Raw genomic sequence first — 3,499 nt, 5'->3', positions numbered from 1 at the left:
ATATACATCCTTTTGTTGACCGGTCAAAATTTTGTTTTGTGTGTCGATATATCGGAAATATCATCGATTATATCAGAATTACCATCCTCCATGTCATTGTGTCATTTTTTTGTGTCAGTGTAGAATTAGTGGAGGCACCCAAGAGCATGGATATAGAGATATGCAACTAGGGGTGGAACTTGGGTCAGGCTAGCCTAAGCCCGGTGGGCTAAAACCCGACTTTTGTTGGTCCGGACTTGGCATTGTAAACTCAAAGCCCAACTCAGTTTCAAGTTGGGCTCAGGTTAGAATATAAAATTACTGAAAAACTCGAGCCCGTGTGCATATATATACGTATATATTTCATTCCTTCTATTTTGTTATTGTTACTAGGTCACTACCAAAAGAACGATTTTACCCGACTGACTATGGCTGTCGCGAAAGGTATTACTCGACAAACCAAAACTGCCGCATAAAGAAGACCGGCCGGAAAATGCTTTCGGTCGGCATAGACTTCCGACGGTTTTTATTGGTCAAAACAGTCGTCGGGGTTGGGGATCTTTGCCCGGACATTCCTCTGTTAAAACCAAATCCGGATATGTCGGGTACATCAAAACCGTCGGATAGTTCCTGCTGTCAAAAACCGTCGGATATTCCTGCTGCTAAAATCCGTCGAATATCCCGACTATTAAAACCGTTGGATAGTTCTGCTGTTATAAACCGTCGGTTAGACCCGGTCACCAAATCGGATATGCCAACTGCTAGCCGTCGGGTAGTTTGCTACTAGACAGTTTTTATCCGTCGGGTATTAGTTCTTTATTTAAAAAAATATTTTTTTTTATAATAATTGTTTCAGGCATCCCAACATTACATTTTTGCAAGTTCTCACTCAAATGCTACGAACGCCAATGTATTCATAAAGAAACAATGTGTTCATAAAAAAAACAAGAATAAGGCATGTCGTTCACTAAGTATACATATTACTTCCTTCAGAAACCAAAAATCAGCACCACGTACACCATCTATCTAGTAGCCAGTCCTAGTAATCTCTAGTACCACTACTTACAACAAACATACTCAAAAAAACAAAATAGATGAAGTTTGCATGTCCCACACAATAGATTACTCATACTGCAATCTTGATTCAACCCTTCAACAAAATCACTAAGGTCCAAAGCGTCTCACCAAGTTGGTAATCCATTTGCCAAGATCTTGAAGTGAGTTTTCTTGACCAAAAAATTAAGAAGAAGAAGAAGATCATGAAGTACTCTCTTAGGAACTAGAAATAATTCTAGCTGTTCTATTCTAGCTATAAGTATCTAAAAATACCCAAACAAAAACACGTGCTAGAAGAATGTAAGAAACTTGCTAATCAAAATAGAATCAAAAGCCTTGAGTTTGAATGTAAGAAACTTGCTAATCAAAACGTAATAAAAACACGTCTTTGGAAGAATGTTTGAAGTTTGCACACTAACCAAAATAGAATCAAAAGCCTTAAGTTCTATTTGTGCGCCCTCTCTGCGTCCTTGAACAACTGCATGCCTATCTTGAATTTTGAAGAGCCATCTGTGTTATAATAGCTTGTAGCTTTGTTCCCACTCCTAATATTGCTTGCAAGCAGTTCAGGGGTGAGATTGAACTTCAGCACTAGTTAGGAAAACTACTACCATAATACATAAAATTGCTTACAAGTAGAGGAAACATGGCTATCCACAACAAAGTCTGCCATCCTGGAAATAACAATATGATCCAATGAAAAGACTGCATCTTAAATTGAATTTGAATTGAGAATATAAATAACCAGAAAAATGTTTGATTAAAGACGTGAGCTCACCAGCAACACATTCAGAAGCAACACATTCAGAAGCAAAAATACCACAACCGAAGGCCATAGCAAAGGACTGTTGACATCATGGAGTAGTTACGTAATTAAAATGCATAATTAGAAATCCATTATCAAAAACCAACACAACTAGAAAAGTTTCTGATAGAACCACAACCAGTAATGGCATACCTAATTCCAACAACTATCTTGAAATCGTCTTCTAATGACCTTTTGATATATTTTTGAAAGTTAAACTTACTTCCAGGGGATAAATGAACCTATAAGAATAAAAAGTTAGCACAATACAAAACAAAATTGAAGGAATCTGACGATTTGTTGTAGGCAAAAACTCACACTAATGAATCCATGACGCATAACCAGGTAGTCGAACTTGCGTCTGGATCTAGAAAACAAAGCTGCGAGAATCCATGATGCATAGCCGGGTAATTGTCGGTGCTTTTTGAAAAAGGACTCGCTTCGATGAGAGTTTTACTTGTGGGTGCTTTTTTATCTTTCCATCATCTTGCCTAGTTCGGGGGCACTCTTTGCAGTCCTAGTATTGCTCTATAATCGCTTCTCCCCCACTTTCGAAGTCATTATCCGTCTCTTCTTTATAGCTCTCGGTTTCTCACTCGATTCATCTTCTATGGCGACATCATCGACATATTGAAATCCACTCGGTTTTGCTTTCTTTGGAATCCGGACAAAAACAAACTGAACAAACAATATGAGTCTTAATCCTCCATTAACATTTGGGAAGAAATGCATGCATATGCTCTATATAACATTGTTTAGATATAATATCAATATTAACAATAGTCTGCGTTAGAACCTAATGCTAATTGCAAATATAACAAAACTGATATGATATAGAGGAAACCCTACCTTACCTTTACGTGGCTTTGCTAGCATCGTTAAACTTTGACAAACAATATTGAAATTTTCTCCGGTTTTGCTTTCTTGGAGTCTTAGTCTTTTCATTTGGGGAGAAATGTATGCATAAGCTCTATTTAGCAAGTTGACCAACAAGTTTGGCTAATACATGACGAGAACTCACAAAATATTAAAAGCCAACACAAGCAACGGACCACGCGTTCCTACAAAGCAAACATGTATTACGGTTAGATTCATGTGGAAAGCTTCTATGGAGATACAATACCTTTAAAAGAAGTAAAGTAGTCCCAGTTACCAAGTTTAAGTGGTGCTCCCTTTTTTTTAAATAAATATCTTAGTTTCCTAACCTTTTAGTACCACCATTCCACCAAGATACTCTTTACCATCACCATTACCTATACTACTACTGATCCAGATTAGACCCGGTGTAATGCCCCCATATCATGGCCTCTTCCAATTGATTCCTACCGGGTACAAAGTATGAATTAGATGACCACCCAAAGTAGAGCCAAAGTAAACACCATCTCACGGGCCCTTTGTTCTGAGGAAGGGACTCCCCTATTAGAAAGACTGAAAATTCAAAAGGAAAACGGTCGAATTTTAAGAGGGTGGAGGGTATTCTCGATTGCATAATGAGTTTTAAAAGGGGCGATCATTAGATAGTAGAGTCACCTGTCAATTTTAACGGGTCTCCCTCGAGGAGACGAGCATCAGGTGGTACTATGTCTCCAAGTTTTATCTTGATGACATCTCCGGGAACAAGAATCTGTTGCATCTTCTTCGTTCCACTTTCCATCTCGA

General features: G+C 38.2%; 1 long non-coding RNA gene across 1 annotated transcript; it reads right to left on the bottom strand.

The window, feature by feature from the left end:
• Positions 1–1,430: 1,430 nt before the first annotated feature.
• On the bottom strand, positions 1,431–2,225 carry LOC147525194 (uncharacterized). The gene is made up of 5 exons (XR_015197812.1): positions 2,159–2,225; positions 1,994–2,082; positions 1,814–1,880; positions 1,669–1,709; positions 1,431–1,580 (listed from the first exon to the last, which is right to left on the bottom strand). It is a non-coding gene; the product is annotated as an uncharacterized LOC147525194 (long non-coding RNA).
• Positions 2,226–3,499: the final 1,274 nt, after the last annotated feature.

This window comes from Coptis chinensis, chromosome 1 (genome assembly GCF_015680905.1).
Source record: "Coptis chinensis isolate HL-2020 chromosome 1, ASM1568090v1, whole genome shotgun sequence".
Taxonomy (NCBI): domain Eukaryota; kingdom Viridiplantae; phylum Streptophyta; class Magnoliopsida; order Ranunculales; family Ranunculaceae; genus Coptis; species Coptis chinensis.
The sequence above is the reverse complement of the archived record's forward strand: the minus strand, read 5'-3'. Positions and strand labels throughout refer to the sequence as shown.